The sequence below is a fragment of the Myotis myotis genome, unplaced genomic scaffold (genome assembly GCF_014108235.1).
Source record: "Myotis myotis isolate mMyoMyo1 unplaced genomic scaffold, mMyoMyo1.p scaffold_m19_p_2, whole genome shotgun sequence".
Classification (NCBI taxonomy): domain Eukaryota; kingdom Metazoa; phylum Chordata; class Mammalia; order Chiroptera; family Vespertilionidae; genus Myotis; species Myotis myotis.
In genome coordinates, this window is record NW_023416324.1 from 84,065,501 (window position 1) to 84,084,212 (window position 18,712).

The window sequence follows — 18,712 nt, forward strand, 5'->3', positions numbered from 1 at the left end:
GGACCTGGGCTGGTGCTTCTAACTCTAGGGAGAGGGAGACTTCCCGTGGTTGCAGGCTAGAGGCCCCTGACTCTACGCCACCCACTGGAACAGGTCCATAGTGCAGGCTGGTCAGCAGAGCGGCTTCTTCACCTGGGATCACGGGGAGGCCTGGCCTGTTCTGTTCGCCCTGCAAGCAATCCTGTTCGCCCTGTGTGCAATCGCGGGGAGGCTTGTTCTGTTCACCCTGCAAGTGATCGCGGGGAGGCCTGTTCTATTTGCCCCGTGATTGTTTGCCCGGAGGCCTGTTCTGTTCGCCCTGCGAACAATCCTGTTCGCCCTGCGAGCGATCGGGGCGGCCTGTTCTGTTCACCCTGCCAGCAATCGCAGGGAGGCCTGTTCTGTTCACCCTGCCAGCAATCGCAGGGAGGCCTGTTCTGTTCGCCCTGTGATCATTCGCGGAGAGGCCTCTTGGGTTCACCACACGATCCATGTGGGGAGGCCTGGCCTGGCCTGTTCGCCCCTGTGATGGGTGCTGGGCTGGGGGGCGTGGACCCAGGCTGCCGCTTGGCGCCTGCGCACACGCAAGTGGCCACGGGGCAGGAACATCTGCTTGGCGCCTGCACCCACGGGCTCGGAGTGGCCAGGGGCTTCTGGGACCCCAGCTGCTCAGGACCGATGGGCAGGCCTACAGGCTAGGAGAGGCCTGGGTCCCAAGGATGTTCCCAGGACCCAGGCTGCTGGGTGCCTGCATATGCAAATTAACCGCCATCTTTGTTGGCAGTTAATTTGCATATCGCACTGATTAGCCAATGGGAAGCATATCGGAGGTACGGTTAATTACCCCTTTTGTCTGGCGGGGGGCGGGGGGGTTGTCCCTCAGCCTGGCCTGTGCCCTCTCACAGTCTGGGACCACTCGGGGGATGACCACTTGCTGGCATAGGCCTGCTCCCCAGGGGATTGGGCCTAAGCTGGCAATCAGACATCCCTCTGGCAGCCCGGCAGCCCTCGGGGGATGTCCACTTGCCAGCGGGGAGCAGACCTAAGCTGCAGTCAGACATCCTTAGCGCTGCTGAGGAGGCAGGAGAGACTCCCACCACCATCGCTGTACTGGCAGCCATCAGCCTGGCTTGTGGCTGAGCAGAGCTCCCCCATGTGAGAGTGCATTGACCACCAGAGGGCAGCTCCTGCATTGAGCATCTGCCCCCTGGTGGTCAGTGTGTGTCATAGTGACCAGTCATTCCCAGTCATTCTGCTGTTAGGGTCAGCTTGCATATTACCCTTTTACTATATAGGATAGAGGGCTGGTGCATGGGTGGGGGCCGGCTGGTTTGCCTTGAAGGCTGTCCCGGATCAGGGTGCGGGTCCCGCTTGGGTGCCTGGCCAGCCTGGGGGAGGTGCTGATGGCTGTTTTCAGCTAGTCACACCCCCTTTATGGTGGGGGCCCCACTGGGGTGCCTGGCCAGTCTGGGTGAGGGGCTGAGGGCTGTTTTCAGGCTGGCGGGCGACTGAAGCTCCCAGCCTCTCCTTTTTTTTCTTTTTTTTTATTCTGGGATTTATTTACCTTCTATAATTGAAACATTGTTGCCATCACTGGCGCTCCCAGCTCTGAAGCCGTGGCCAGCTGAAAGCAGGTATCTGGGGTTTGTTTAGCTTCTATAATTGAAACTTTGTTGCTTCCAGAGCTCAGAGCCAGGCCGGGGCAGGAGGGGAACCTTAGCTTCCTCCATCACTGGAGCAAGCATGCCTCCTGCTCACTTCAGCTGCGTGGCTGCCAGCCGCCATCTTTGTTGGCAGTTAATTTGCATATCGCCCTGATTAGCCAATGGGAAGCGTAACAGAGGTATGGTTAATTACCCTTCTTTTCTTTTATTAGATAGGAAGGCTTTTACATATAGATATAAAACTGTGTGTGCTCTGACTCAGTAATTATAATTTGGGAATCTATCCTATAGAAATTAAAGCAGTAAAAATCAGTAAATAAAATGTACATACCAAGCATGTTTACAGCAGCAGTTTATAATTGGCAAAAACAAAATCAACTTATCCTATATCATAAAAACTTAATATGGTAAGTGTCTGGCCATTCCACTGTTTGACCAGAGTGCAGATACTCCAACCGGTAGGTTAGCTAGCTGCTAAGATCCAGCCCATCAGGACTGGGTAAGACGGGCCAGACACACCCTGGAGCCCGCCCATGGTCCCTCCCCGGCCCCGATCGATTGTGCACCAGTGGGGTCCCTCAGCCTGCTCTGCACCCTCTCGTAATCCAGGACCCCTCAGGGGATGTCAGAGAGCTGGTTTCAGCCCGATCCCCACAGGCCAGGCTAAGGGATCCCACCGGTACACAAATCCGTGCACTGGGCCTGTAGTGTGTTCAATAAAAAATAATGGAATAAATTAGGTAAATTCGTATTTTAGATTATATAACTAATTCAACTATGAATTATGATCTATATGTGATGAGCTGAAGTATGACCACATCAAACTATTGAGTGAAAAGAGCAAACTAGAATGTAATGTACATACTATCCCATAATTTTATTCAAAAAAATGAGCAAACCTCTCTGAGTATTTACTTCTAAAGACAGAAAGATGCAGGAGATACAGGAAGCTGATAACAACTCAAAGGAAAAACAGATCCAACTGATCTATGGGTCTACGCCCAATCAATTAGATCTTTTACCTAAATGAATAAAATTAGAAATCCCTTTCTGCCTTGAAAGAAGGATCTCCTACTCTGCTACCCTTTCCAGGTCAGAACATTTATATCTGAGATACTACTCCATTTCTATCTAGCCGCTGTATGTTTTCTAAGTCTTTGGCTAGAGCTGTGTTTCTTATGTACAAACTAAGAAAACTGAACTACATAATCCATTTTCAATATCCTACTCTTTTTTTTAAAACTGACAGAAAAGTATTATAATCTTTCAATTGTTTACATGATTTATTTTTCAGTAAAACAAAAACTTTATCATAAAACAGACAAAAACACAATTCTGCTTTCTTTCTCCTTCTAAACACAAGTTCAAAGAAGATACAATGGAAATATATGAAAATAAAAGAATTCATTTCTGTCTAACCTGAGAAAAATGTCTCCAAATATTAAACTGTTTACGGGCAGCACAAATTGTGAGGCAAAGAATCTAGCATCCTCAATCTCACTCCCTGGGTTCAAGGTCAGTCAGTAAGGTGCAATTTGAAAGCATATTTAAGTTCCAGTCTTTAAAACAAATATGCGTACAGGCAAGTCACTTGCAATGCCTCTGGAAGCAAAGTATATACACTGACCCTAATTATGGACAAGACACAAATAAATTTTTAAAAATTCAATTCACACAAGTTTTCTGCATCGAGCAAAACATTATAAAAATTGAATGTTTCTTGCTTCATTCCTAAAGAACATGAAACAATCAGTATGTTAAACATACTACTTTTCCCCAGTTGTAATTGTTTCTAGAAAGAACAAAACAAAATACTGTGGTAGAGTCTCAAAATCTATGGGTAATTTAAATCAACAGTCAACATTTAAGATGCTATATAAATCCACACATTTCTTTATAAAAGACAAGAATCAGATCAATGATCCTTTGCTTTGTGATAGAACTAATTTCTTAAAAGAAAAAAAAAAATAGTTAATTATTTTTTTTATCTTCTAAGAGAATTATCTTCTGTGAACATCATAAAGGATTTGCACCACCTGGTGGAAAAGCAAAGATTCAAACACAGTTAAATCTCTTTATTACAGAGCATTTCTTAGGTCTTCTTGGATCAAAAACCCTGTTAGGACGCTGATGAAAGCCCTGGGTCTCCTCCTATCCAAAAGCAGGCCACTGCATGCATACTCACAGCAGGTGCACATTCAAACAAACAAATAATAAGTACTTTCAACAACTCCTGCATCTAGCAATAGAAAACGTTCATCTCTCTTTTGGTTTATATTTCCTCTTAGCTGCCCAGAATCTGAATCCTTACTCCACAGTTGGAAAATCCACTACTGGGGTGTCCTGGTGGGCAGCCAGACCCTCCTTCCTCTCCCCAGGGCCATAAGGCCAGATGCTTTCCCTCCCTGAGGTCTGGCCAGAGGGTGTGTTCAGGCAACCACTGGGTGTTTCTGCACACTGTACCCACAGCAGATCACTCAGAGGGTCGGTGTTCCCCACCACAGGCTGCCCAAGATCCAGGAGTGCTCCTTGCCATGACCCTGCATGTTTTGGTGGCACAAACAGCTTCCTGTCTGTCTTTTAAAATAGATGATCACCTGTGTTGTCCATTATGTGAGCTATCCACTATACTTCTGATGAATTCTTCCTCTGAGCCAGTCTATTTTCTACTCTTTTGCAATCACAAATTTCCACTTTATTATAAGCCTCCCATCTCCAATCAACCAATCTTATGGCCCTCTTACCAACTTAGAGCCAATGGATGAAATGAGATTTAAAGGGCTATTGGAAGTGAAGGTAAGGGAGATAGGATGACCACACAAATGCAGAATATTGTTATCAGAATTTAAACAGGATTCCTATAAGCCAACCCAAAGAGGCTTGTTTACCAGGGTAGCTTCCATATGGGTCTAGCTGGTATCTGACACAACAGGCATGGTTTTAACCAAAGGTGATTGGCAAACATTTAATGAAAGAAAACTGGTAAAGAAAAGCTAAGTGTCATAGAAACAAAGCACAATGCCTGTCGATAGGATATATGCATTTCTTTAATCACCAGAGCAGAGTTCTGTGTCTTCTTCCCTTTAAGGGTGCTACATGAGCACAAGTATATCAATACTCACTATGACCAGCATTACAATTTGAAAAAGGCAACCCTAATTTTCAAAATTATCTCAGAATTCCTTTAACCGAAATAAAAGTAAGTCTAAATCCTTTTAGTTCAGATAAATACATGACAAAGAGCAAGAAATGATAAACAATTTGCCCAAAGACACACAGCTAGTTTCTGGTGAGAGTTAGGACCCAGAGGTAACAACATTTATTCTATATGCCAGTTATCCTGCTAAGTATATTAAATATACCATCTGTTTTACCAGTAATCCTCATCACAAACCAGTGATGGATATATCTTAGTCATTTTATAACAGACAATGAGGGTCAGAAGTTAAATGCCTCATCCACAGAGCTCTTAAGAAGCAGAGTAGAGATTCAAAACTCTATTTGTTCATTTCTAAAGTTCATGCTAGTCTGTTCCTTTCCCAGCTTTGTGGTTTGGGGGATGGGGTGAGGAGGGGGGAATGCTCCTAACTTTCTGTGTATGCTATATTTGTCTCTGCAGTCTAGTAAAATCTATGGTCCTCTTAAAGAGTGCTTTTAAATGCCTAAAACACGTACAATAAAAAAAAAAAAAGAAGAAAACCAATTACACCAAAATACAGTTCTCAAACATTAAAAAATACATTTGAGAAATTGTGATATCTCTGCTTCTTTATGAAGGCATCTAGTGACTACTATTATTTGCCTTCAATAGAAAGGACATTGATAGATCAAAACATTAAAACACAGTACATGGTATAATGTCCTAAGAGATATACCATGCTTCTTAATTGTTCCTATATAACATGCTTTAAAAACAAAAAAACAATAAATGGTAGGACTTATCACTTAGATTTTATAATGTTGGAGAATTTAAAGAAAATAATACTCACTACTACAATATATTACTATATTTTTCCTTGTATAAGATGCTACCCACCCCCGACTTTTCCAACCCAAAATTAAGAAATCAGTATTTTAAACATTTTGCTGGTTTTCCTCATTAGGCCTTCTTCTTCTTTTTTTTTTTGGCATCTTAAGGAGTTGTTCTTCCTGTTTTCTCCACTATCTGATCATACACTCAGTGGGAGGAGATCCAAATTGGCTCTCTGCAGCTCTATTTCCATGCTCTTTTGCATAGCTGATTACATTCAGTTTGAATTCTGCAGAGTAAGACAATCACTGACCGGTATTTTATCTGTTTATTTTTTGACATCTTTATGGGCTCAGAACACTCAGATCCCTGTTGCATCTGTGCACTCTTCACCTCTATCTCTAATTACGGCATCAGCTGGTATCAGTAACAATAAGGCTTGTGATTGGAGGAAGCCTGTTTGACAAGGTATAGGCAGCTACACATCCCCGCGGCTCTCTCCTCGGCTGACTTCCGTGTATAAGATGCCCTTCGATTTTCAGTCTAATGATTTTAGAAAAAATAGTGTCTTATACATGGAAAAATATGCTATATACACAGAATACTTTCCTACAATATCCAATAAAACTTGTTTCCAACCACATAAAACTGTATTATCCACAAATACAAGGTGGGACAAAAGTAGGTTTATAGTTGTTCATATGGAAAATAATAACATTAATAAATAACAAATACAATAATAAAATCTGTGTTTTGCATACTCACAACTGTAAACCTACTTTTGCCCCGACCCTGTGTGTTCATATTCAGCCATAACCTACAGCTCAGCAACAAAATGAAGAAAGGACTGTAGTTTCATAGATCAGGAGTCAAGAACATTTAATTTTTACCACTGATTCATGTACAGTCTCGAGACGATCATCACTAGTCAATATATGAATGACCACTATAGCAAATACACAAATGTATACAGACAAGTGTGTTTTGATTCTGTGCACTTCATTTGTGTTTGCTGAATAGCCAGACAACCATAACTGTTCAACAATTATAAGAATGGAGAACAACTAACAAGACCAATAATGTGTACTGTACTCTGAAAGAAGAAGGAAAGCTGCATGAGGTGAAAATAAGGCAGTTCTTTTCCATCCTTCAAATTGCATACACACCCTCTATGACCTGGTCTTCACCACCCTATCTGTGCCCCCTCTCCAACTCCTCACTGTTAAATTCACCCTAAGAATAAGATGGTCCTGTAACTACACACATCCCCTGACTCACACATCACGCCTTTATCTCTACTCAGATGATCCTCCCAGATGATCTGGCCAGCTTCTAATCTTCTCTAAGACTCCACTCACATATCATCTTCTCTGGAAAGCCACTCTTCTAAAATGTTGTTAGCTCTTTAAGTATCTATCTATCTGACCATATAAAATCACATAAGAAGCTTAGCATCCCTGGGCTCGAGAACAGTGCCCAGAACACAGGGTGATGAATTAGACCGAAGAGTCACTTAGCAAATGCTCAATGTCTAAAATAATTTAAAATTCTCATACTGCTGCCACCCAACAAAAGCATTTCCACAAAAACCATATAATTATACATTCTATACTACACACATATTTTAAATATAGCCATCATTTTTCATATTTCCACAGGATCTCCAAAACTATCATTTTAAAAGTCTGTTGGTACAGAGGATCAATTTACTATTCTAATTTAAAGGGCATTTCCACTATTTTGCTACTAAGATAACACTAAAGTGAATATGTCTGAGCAAATATCATTTTGTCTCTAATTATTTCTTTGGGATACATTTCAAGAAATAAAACATCTGCTTCACCATGTCACCAACAAAAAATGACTACATTGTTCCACACAACCTCAGGAGAAATGGTGTAAAAATAAGTGTCAAATGCATTGGTGAATAAAAATTATTATCTCCACACTGGTCCCATTTTCACATTTTATTACTGAGAGTAATTTTTCCTCATATTAGTTCACTATTTATAATTTCTTTTGTCTATTTACCTATTATAGCTTCTCATATATTAGAATAAGCTGTATTTTTAATATTAATTTCATCTATCCAGTGTGAGATACATTTTTATTTCTGCATTCTAACTCTCTACATCTAAGAGGGGAAGCTCTCCAGGGGTCTGAATGTTCTTTTACATTTTCTACTTTTTTCTATATTTTGATTCTCTTTAAAATTTATTTTAACTTATGGGTTGAAGTTTCAGTACTTTACCCCCTAAACCACCTACTCAGTTAATCCCAACATTGTTTTTAAATGATCCTTTCCTACTTATGTGTGTATGTTAATGTATGTATAAGAACAATTCCAAAATTGTAAATATTAAAAAATAAGATTCCCATTAGAAATAGATTTTTGGGAACAACCAATTTTATTGATATATACATATGAGACCACAGAACAAGGGATACATGAAAAGTAAAATATATGCAATTTTTTCATTATAATTAGATTTATTTCGATATACCTATCAATGGATCCTTACACTCCATCTCTCTGAACTATTCTTATTATATCATTAAAAAATAAAAGAGCCCAACTGGCATGGCTCAGTGGCTGAGCATTGACCTATGAACTAGGAGGTCATGGTTCGATTTCCAGTCAGGGCACATGCCTGGGTTGCAGCTCGATTCCCAGTGGAGGTTGTGCAGGAAGCAGTCCATGAATGATTCTCTCTCATCACTGATGTTTCTATCTCTCTCTCTCCCTCCCCTTCCTCTCTGAAATCAATAAAAATATATATTAAAAAAGAAAAGAAAAGCATGATCATAATTCTTTCCTAAAACAATAATGTATATAAATTTGAAAAAATAATGAATTTAAATGCTACCTTGTTTTCACTTCACTAAGTCCTATTGGCAGAATTCTATAGAATAGATATGAATACATTCGGAAAAATTTAGCTGTTCAACTGGACATATTCCAACTTTATTTTTCAAATATCTTGGACACATGATGAACAGCTTTCATTTTCTCAGATGAAACTCATGGATCAACCTGAGCCAAGACCATATAGTATATGTAATCATTCATAGACAGACTCTGCTATATGTGCTTACATACTTTATATCACTAAAAATAATAATATCCACATCCATGAGGTGTCAGTAGTTCTTCATACATTTGGTAGCAAGGTCTTGATTCACACAAATGGTAATTTTTCCAAATCTAACGTGTCCAACCCCTGAGCTTACTAGTGTTTTTTTTCCAGGATATTTTTGTCGAGATCCTGTACTTACAGGGCTTTTCCAGTGACATGTTAGGTCAGATGCCACATGGAGCCTGGCCCAACCCTCAAATGGAGAAACCACACCAATTGTCCAAGCTACTCTTAGCCAAGTCTCTCACCACTGAATTCCTTTCTTCTCCTCCAGGCTCCCAAAATGCAGGGATATTAAAAAAAAAAAAAAAAAAAAAGTGTGTGTGTGTGTGTGTGTGTGTATGTTTTACACACTAAAATGGGGACTCGGAGAATTAGTTTAGTATGACAAAGAAAGTAAAGAGAATTCTTGGGGTTTGGGGGTAGCTTTCACATTGAATCAGAAAGCACTATTTCCCTTCCCAGTCTCTCCTGGCAGCTCTAGTTGCCCATGAGACTTACCACTTTGTATGTGTAATGGTCAGGAGCTTGTCTCACCACTCCTGTTGAACGGCATGCCTTGAAGCTGGCATTTCTGCCACAGTCACTTTGGCATCCTCCACAGCACTCAAAGGGCATGAAGTCTTGCACAGTTTTCCTGAGTGCGCAAGGAAAAATATCCAATCTACACAGAAAAGTCTAAATCCTTACTTCATTTAATAAAACTCTTCTTAAAAATTTATCATAGGTACTGCCAAAAATATCATTGCCAAAAATATGGTTTTTAAAGCCTAAGGGAGGAAAAGTAATCGTTTTATAAACCTGCAATAGACCTGTCTCAAGAGACAGACTTGTATCAGTATTTCATAGAAATGACATGCATATTATAACTCCACACTTCATTCTTGCAACAAATGCAGGTGCTAAAAGGCCATTTACAAAGTCTATTACTGCACTATAGAACTGTGGCTGTATCATGTTTGTTAGGGGCATTTATGAGTTGTTAAAACAGACCTCATTCCAGACAGCACAGGGCTGTAATTCCAAGTGCAATTACAGGTGACTGCCTGTAAAAGATCTGCATAATCCCATCCACCATGTAACCAGCAACTTCCTGAGTTCACTTCATCATAAAGAAGTTCTGAATCTCTATTTTCTGTATGTCTAGATTCTGCAATGTCAATATTGTGACATTTATAGCTATTCAAGTACTTTATTTTCAAGAATTACTTTTGATAAGCACATTATCCACAACAAACACATTCTTGAGAAGAAATTAAAGGCTTCCAAAAAAGAAAAGGCAGTGTCTAAAAATTTGATTTTAAAAATGTAATAAAAAGCATATAAAATATTCTGGCATAAGGCACTTGCTAAAGTGAAGTAAAATGTTAAGAGGAATTGTTAACTTCTCAGTTCTAAGAATCATATGAAAAAGTATGATAATAATTAAGAGGATCTGAATGTGCCAATCATATCCTCTCTAAAACCAAAAATGACATTAGAACCTGAAGTAACCAAAGTTACCAGTTCCTCCACATTAACTTAAATATCATGGGACAGAGCCTCAGAGGTTGACCAGAGTGAGCTCTGGTCCAGCGAGACCCAAGAAACTTTCTGTATCTCTACTGTAAGCCACACCATGTGGCAGATGATCCAAACTGTCTAACACAAACTGAACTTGCTATAGCAACAAAGTCTAGCCTATTGTGATATGCTCTCCTCTTTGAGACAAACCATTATATAGACTTAATGGTTAAAAAAAAAAGTATTTATCTCTACCAGATACCTTGTTTTGACCCTTCCAATCATGTCCTGAATTGTCTAGATAATGAACTACTACTGTTCTTTCATTTTATAGAACTTCTCATAAGACAATCTTATACACAGTAAATCACTTAACATTATCAATAGGTTCTGAGACTTAAGCAAAGGATGATAACAAAACCAATGTTACTATAGGCTAATTGATATAAACAAGAGTTAAGTTCTTACAGCATCTCATCAACATTGTAACCAAACTTTATTCAGGGTCCCAATGTATATATGAGCTCATTCACCATAAAGTGGCCATAAAAAGTTTCATTGTCACTTATAAGCACATAAAATTTAGATTTTAGAAAGGAAATAACTATAAAATATTGGGAACACTGGGATATCTGGAAAGAGCATTGAACCAAAATGTACTCTGAGGAAAATACAGTGTATGTTTCACTTACTATACAAAGTACCAACATTATTCTATAAAAAGAAAAAAAAAAACTTAAAAGCAAAGCTAGATAAAGCAAGAAGTAGATAATCTGATAAAGAAAAAGTTACCACAACTATATTCCCAGCCACAACATGTTGGGTGGCTAGACTACCACTTACTGAATACCTACTACATACCAGGTATTCTATCTATGTTCTATTTATTCTTTACAATAAGTCCAGGTAGATATTCTTATTCACAATTTAAGGTGAGGAAGCATAGACTCAGAGGGATCAAATAACCTGCAAATGACAGATCTAGTTAGTCATAGAATCAAAATTCAATCCCAATTCCACAACTCCAAAATCCTCACTTGCCCATTTTCCCCATTAAATCACACTTTCAACAACAGAAGGTTGGGTACAGAAGTTATCAGTATAAGTATTATGGATTGAAAATATCGATAATGGCGGCAGCAATATTCTGAAAGCACAATCAACTAACTAGATTTTGGGCCAAATTGATGGGTCCCTATGAGCAGTCCTCAGTAAGAAGCTTGTCCAAATACACTGTGCAGTCTGATGTTCTCAGGGCCTGTCCAGGATGGTACCTGCCACCAAAGGATGCTCAGAATACCTTCTGAGAAAATGTAGCAATGGCAAAACTGTCTAACACAAACTGAACTTGCTATAGCAACAAAGTCTAGCCTATTGTGATATGCTCTCCTCTTTGAGACAAGCCATTATATAGACTTAATGGTTAAAAAAAAAAAAAAAGTATTTATCTCTACCTAAAACAGAACTTAGGATGCTAGACAAAACTCAAAATTAGGACCAATTTAGCAGTCTGAAAATCAACCCAAGCCATACACAAATCATGAGCTGTGCTTCTCCATGAACTTCAGGTAAGATCAGCACAAAACAAGCCTATGGCACTACTGCATGAGGCTGCTTCCATCCCCTTGCTGCCAGCTCCATCAAGTGCAGTAGTTCAACTGAAAGGGCTGAGCTGAGAACACTGCCAGGCCAGGCTCACTCGAAATGGAGCACTGTCCCTTAAAGTGGCAATCCCAGCAACAAGAAAACACAAAGGCTAGAGGTTCTGCTAGCCTGACACGGAAGGTTTGTTAAAAGCAAGCAAGAGACCAGGAGACTAGCTATATTTCAACAGAGAGTCTGGGAGGTGAGACAACCATAGTGCCCTTGATAAACTCTCTACAGATATCCCAGGTTGACCAGAATTCTGCACATTCATCACATACACCAAAGTGGGCTCATACCACCTACATCGTTGCTGACAGAGATCACTTCTACACACACAACGATGATGCCAGGGGGTCCAGCTGAAAGTAAAAGACACAGCAGACATGAAAGTGCCTGAAATATGAATGTGCTCCCCAGATCCACACACAGATCCATTAGCAGAGAGTGAAAGCTTCACTGACTTGACATCAACCTCTGACCAATCTTTAGCTGAACACAAAACTATTCTTCCTCAACAGTGAACCCTAAGAAGCGGGGCTTAAAAGCAATAAGAAAACAAATAAAAAACAAAGTTGAATAGAGACATCAGCAGCCACACAATATGGGAGAGACAGCCTTCACAGATTTATTCCAGACCACTTACTAAAAACAACAACAAACAAAACAAAAATAACAACCCAGGAGCAACAAAAATCAGAATCCAAAATTTCTAAATTCCATTATCTGAAATCTAAAATATCAACAGAAAACTTGGAGACTTGGAGAGAAACAATAAAGTGTGACCCATACTCAGAAAAAAAGCAGTCAACCGAATCTGTCTCAAATGTCTCCAAATGTTAGATTTAATAGGGTAAATTCAAGTAACTAAAGGAAACCATGTTTAAAGAATTAAAATAAAGCCCTAGCCGGTTTTGCTGAGTGGATAGAGCATCAGCCTGTGGACTGAAGTGTCCTGGGTTCGATTCCAGTCAAGGGCACATGCCCAGGTTGCAGGCTCAATCCCCAGTAGGAGGTATGCAGGAGGCAGCCGATCAATGATTCTCTCTCATCGTTGATGTTTCTATCTCTCTCTCCCTCTCCCTTTCTCTCTGAAATCAATAAAAATATATTTTTAAAAGAATTAAAATAAAGTATGACAATGATAACTCAACAAATAAGGAATATTGATAAAGAGATATAGATTAAAAAAAGAAAACAAAATGGAAATTCTGGAGTTAAAAAGCACAATAAATGAAATGAAAACATTTACGAGACAGGTTCAACAGCAAATCTGAGGTAGCCAAGAAAAAATCAGTACAGCTGATGATAGCTCGATGGAGTTTAGGCAATCCAAGGAACAGAGAGAAAAAAAGATCAAAGAAAAATTAACAGAGCCTCAGAGAGCTGTGAGACAACATCAAGCTTACCAACATATTTGCAATGGAAAAGAGAAAGAAGAACCAAAAATATTTCAAATATAATGGCCTAAAACTTCCCAAATTTGATAAGAAGCAAAATAACTATTCTTTATTATCCAAAAAGTTTTAAAAAAAATAACTCAAAATGGGTTAATACAAAGAGATCCACACCTAAATACATAGTATTCAAACTGCTCAATGACAAAGAGGAAAACTTGAAAGTAACAAACAACAAAATTCATCATACACAGAGAAGAACACTGTAAACAGCTGGCTTCTCCTCATAAACAATGAAGGCCAGAAGCAGTGGAATGTCCACAGTGCAGAAAGGGATGTGGGAGAGGGATTATCAGCCAGGAATTCGATAACCAGAAACTACTCTTCAAAACTGAAAGAGGAAAAAAAGACATTCCATTAATTTTTTTTAAAAGAGAATCTGTTCCTAGAAAATGTGCCTTACCAGAAATGCTACACAAAGTCCTTCATGAGACACATGGATGATTAACTTGAATCCACAAGAAGAAAATAAGTACCACAAATGGTAAATATTAGATATAAGACTCTATTAAGCCCTGGCTGGTGTTGCTCAGTAGTTAGTGTCGGCCCGCACATTGAAGAGTCTTGGGTTTGATTCCCGGTCAAGGGCATGTACCTGAGTTGTGGGTTCACTTCCTGACCTTGGTCGGGGCACATGCAGGAGGCAACCAGTCCCACATCGATGTTTCTCTCTCTTTCTCTCTCTCTCTCTCTCTCTCTCTCTCTCTCTCTCTCTCTCTCTCTCTCTCTTTCTCTCTCTCCCTCCCTCCCTCCCTCCCTCCCTTTCCTCCCTTCCACACTCTATGAAAAGCAATGAAAAAAATATCCTCAGGTGGGGATTAACAACAAAAAGAAGACTCTTAAAATTTTTCTCATTTCTTCTCTTAAACTCTTCAGAAAACACAAGATTGCATAATTTAACATTGTGTATAGCTAGGTTTAAAACATACAAGGATCAAACATATATGACAATAAATTGCATAAAGGAAGGGGAAAGAAAAAGAGACAAACTGCCCTAGCCAATTTGACTCAGTGGATAGAGCGTCAGCCTGTGGACTGAAGGGTCCCAGGTTCGATTCCGGTCAAGGTCACATACCCAGGTTGCAGCTCGATCCCCAGTACGGGGCGTGCAGGAAGTGGCCAATCAATGACTCTCATCATTGATGTTTCTATCTCTCTTTCCCTTTCCCTTCCTCTCTGAAATCAATAAAAATATCTTGAAAAAGAAAAAGAGACAAACTGGAATAAAGTTTGTATATTTTACCAGAATTTTGCTAGTATTATTCAGCTAGTAGACAATAATAAACTAAGGTACATATTACACTTTGTAGAACAATCACTAAGAAAATTACTCAAACGTATAGTAAAAACAATAAAAGCAACACAGAAATCAAAACTAAAATAAAAAAAAAAATGAACACGAAAGAAATGGCATACAGATGAACAAAAGTATAAAGCAAATAAAAAAGAAATAGTAGAGAATATATTATGAATTTGACCCCAAAGACAAGGAAAGTAAAGGCAAAAATAAATGAATGGGACTATATTAAACGCAAAAGCTTCTTCACAGCAAAAACAAACGACAGCAAAAAGGCAACCAACAAAATGGGAGAAGATATTTGCAAACGACAGCTCTAACAAAGGGTTAATTTCTAAAGAACTCATACAACTCAACACCAAACAAACAATCTAATTAAAAATGGGCAGAGGAACTGAACTGAAACTTCTCCCAAGAGGTCATACAAATGGCCAACAGATTTATGAAAAGATGTTCAACTTCACTAGCTATAAGGGAAATGCAAATCAAAACTATAATGAAACACTATCTCACACCTGTTAGAATGGCTATTATCAGCAAGACAAGTATTAACAAGTAGTGGAGAGGTTGTAAAGAAAGGGTGGGTGGGAATGTAAACTGATACAGCCATTATGGAAAACAGTATGGAGGTTGCTCAAAAAATTAAGAATAGAGTTACCATATGAACCAGCAGTTCCCCCCAAAAATCAAAAAAAATGTATTCATAATGATATATGTACACCCCTATGTTCACTACAGCATTATTCAAGGTGGCCAAGACATGGAGACAACCAAAGTGTCCTTCGATAGATAATTTGGATAAAGATGTATGTAGTTCATACATACTATGGAATGCTACTCAGCCATAATAAGAAACGATGAAATACTGCAATTTGGGACAACATGGGTGGGCCTTGAGAATATTATACTAAGCAAAAGAAGTCAGTCAGAAAAAACTAAGAAGCATATCATTTCATTCATATGTGGAATATAACTGAAACTCAAGAAACAGATAACAGTACAGTAGTTACCAGAGGAAAGGGGGTGAGAAGTAAAGGGTAAAGGGGGCCAAAGATATGGTGACGAAAAATTTGACTTTGGGTAATGGACACACAATGCAATAAACATATCACTTGAAACCTGAATGATCTTATTAACCAATGTTACCCTAATAAATTTAATTTTAAAAAAATTAAAATATAAAATAAAAAGTAAAAGAAAGTAACAAAATGGCAGACACAAATCCAACAACAATAATTACATTAGTATGAAAGGAATAAACACCCCACTGAAAAGACAAATTGTCAGACTGGATAAAAGACCTATTCCAACAGCATGCTGTGCATAGGAGGCAAACCATAGCTTCAAAGTAAAAGGGTAAGGAAAGATATGCCATGCAAACAGCAACCCTAAGAGAGCTAGAATCTCATAATTATATTAGGTAAAACAGATGTGAACAACCAACTTGACCTAAGTGACATTTATAGAATATCCCAGCTAACTGCAGCCTTGGACATGATTGTTTACATTATTCATAATAGCCCAAACTCAAAACCATTCAGATGTTTAATAAAGAATTATTAAAAAAAGAAAAGAATGACAGTAATGGATTATAATTCATTAAAAAAATCTATCTATAATGATAAAAGCCTAATATGCAAATAGACCAAATGACTGAACAGCAGAACGACCGTCCAGGTGACCTTCCGGATGACCACACTATGACGCACACTGGCGCCAGGCCAGCCAAGGCCGGTGCCATGCGATTGGTCAGGGGGGCCCTGCCATTGCCCCATACTCGCCCCACAGAGGGAGGCCCAGGTCAGCCAAGCGATTGCACCCCACAACTGTTGCCACAAGAGAGAGGCAACCAGTGGCAGGGGAGGGAGTGGCAGCGCCGCACAGATGGCAAGCAGTGGCAGCGGCGGAGGCAGGGCCAGCTGCCAGCAGCCGGGGGAAGGAAAGTCCCAATAGGCTCTGATCGTCGGTCAGGCCTAGAGACCCTACCTGAGGGGTCCCGGATTACGAGAGGTTGCAGTGCGGGCTGAGGGACATCACCCTCCCCTGTGAACGAATTTCATGCACAGGGCCTCTAGTTAAAAATAAAAAGCCAGAAAGCAAATCAGCAGTTGCCCAGGGCCAGCGATGACAGTGAGGATTAACTACTAACAAGCTCAGGGAAACTTTGGGGATGATGGGAATATTCTAAAACCGGATTGTGTTAAAGCCTACATAATGCTATAACCTTACTAAATATCACTGAACTGTACACTTATAATGGGTTAAATTTTATTGCATGTAAACTTTATCTTAACAAAGCTATAAGAGAAAAAAATACTGTGCAATGGTTTGACTCAAGCAATAACTACTGTCTGAAGACTGAAAAAGGCATTCCACTCCTTCTTGGAAGAACATATCACCAAATGCAAACTCTAGCTCATCCAAGATGCTCATGTGAATGCTATCCACATTGTTAACACATCACTTACATGACATTAATTCCATCAAAACATATTGCATCAACTTAAATATCAACGTACAGAAGGCCAAATAATGCATTTAACCCCTCTGCCATGCAGTCACACATCTTCTTATATATGCTAACTGAACAGATGTGGCCAGAGTAGCCCTTTGTTTTCACCTCGCTTCATAACCACAATGGGCTCTCCTTTCCCGGAGAAAGGAAACATGTTAACAGTTACTGAGTCTGATAGCACTTCTGAGCCATGCTAACAATGGCATGTATCAAACTACAGAGACTAATGTTCCAATGTATCTGTACAGAATTAACATTGCTTTTAAAAGTATTTCTCAAAATACTTAGTTACCATGAACTCAATCAAGCCTATCCTTAACATAAACTTAAAAATAAAGTAAAATAAAACCAGAACATTAAAATATCGTTTTTTCTACTTACTCTCATCACACAACCCAAACCACAAGCAATAAAAAATTACTTGGAGATTAAAGAGAGTATTGTAGGAAATAGAGAATTCAGACATAACAGAAACGTAATCACATTCCCAAAAACCCAAGTTCAAACTATAATACCTGATGAGTTAACAGCAGTTGTCACTCAGACGGCCTACCCCTGGTCATGGTCCTGCTCTCAGAACAACACTTACCACTCCCAACGACAGGGCTGCCTCTGAGGGAGCATGTTTTTGAAGGCACTGCCCTCAAAGATGGCTCCATTTTCCTGAAGAAAAATCCTTCACAAGCTGTTTGGTGTACAGCACTGTAAACCACTGCTTTCAATATTTTTCTGTCATTGTGATTTAAATCTAGGGGTGGCAAAGGGAGACAATCCTACCTAATAAAAGAGAAACATGGTAATTAGCATACAACCGCTACCCTTCCCATTGGCTAATCAGGGCGATATGCAAATTAATTGCCAGCCAAGATGGCGGCCAGCAGCCAGGCAGCTTGAAACTAACATGAGGCTTGCTTGCTTCAGTGACGGAGGAAACCAACGTTCCCCACCTGCCTTGTCGGCCTCTGAGCCTGCAGTTTGAAAAATTGTAACAAATACAGAAGCTTAACAAAACCCCAGAAACCTGCTTTCAGAGAGCAGAGCCGGGATCTCAGAGCTGGAGTTGATACAGTGTTTCGATTATAGGACCCAAACAAACCAGATACCTGCTTTCAGCAGCAGAGGCCTCAGAGCTGGAGCCAGAGCTAAAGCTGGCCCAGAATAAAAAAAAAAAGAAAAAAAGGAGCGGTTGGGAGCTTCCGTCACCCGCCAGCCTGAAAACAGCCCTCATCCCCTCACCCATGCTGGCCAGGCACCCCAGTGGGGACCCCCACCCTGAAGGGTGTGTGACCAGCTGCAAACAGCCATCATCCCCTCACCGAGGCTGCCCAGGCACCCCAGTGGGGACCCCCACCCTGATCCAGGACACCCTTCAGGGCAAACCAGCCGGCCCCCACACGTGCACCAGGCCTCTATCCTATATAGGAAAAGGGTAATATGCCTCCCAGCACCGGGATCAGCGGAGCCGCGAGGCCTCCCGGCACCGGGATCAGCATGACAGGGGGCAGCGCCCAAACCCCCTGATCGCTCTGCGGCTCTGTGTGTGACA

At 40.1% G+C, this 18,712-nt stretch overlaps 1 protein-coding gene, 1 non-coding gene and 1 pseudogene across 9 annotated transcripts in view; 2 read left to right on the forward strand and 1 right to left on the reverse strand.

Moving 5' to 3' along the window:
• HIVEP1 (HIVEP zinc finger 1) overlaps positions 1-18,712 on the reverse strand; it is a 181,008-nt gene that overhangs the window by 143,287 nt on the left and 19,009 nt on the right. The gene's annotated exons all lie outside the window — the stretch shown is intronic.
• On the forward strand, positions 10,359-10,484 carry LOC118677972. The gene has a single exon (XR_004974671.1). It is a non-coding gene; the product is annotated as a small nucleolar RNA SNORA28 (small nucleolar RNA).
• On the forward strand, positions 11,547-11,678 carry LOC118677976 (annotated as a pseudogene).